The following is a 244-nucleotide window of genomic DNA, read 5'->3' as shown; positions in this document are numbered from 1 at the left end:
CGCATTTATTGAAGCTACTGGGTATGGTTAAAAATTAAGACAGCGTAAGCACAATTATTCCATATATTACAGGTTCTGACAAGTAAAGAATTTTCAGAGTCCTGCCACAAATAAGCTACGTATTGATTATCGACCATTTGTGACATGCCGTAACGAGCAAAAATTAAAAAAAAAAAAATAATAGGTAGATTTAAAATTAATAAATACAAATGTATTCTGACAGTGAATGAGATAATTATGCTTT

The sequence above is a fragment of the Centruroides sculpturatus genome, unplaced genomic scaffold (assembly GCF_000671375.1).
Source record: "Centruroides sculpturatus isolate CEXI.00-Female unplaced genomic scaffold, Cexi_2.0 scaffold751, whole genome shotgun sequence".
NCBI lineage: Eukaryota > Metazoa > Arthropoda > Arachnida > Scorpiones > Buthidae > Centruroides > Centruroides sculpturatus.
The sequence above is the reverse complement of the archived record's forward strand: the minus strand, read 5'-3'. Positions refer to the sequence as shown.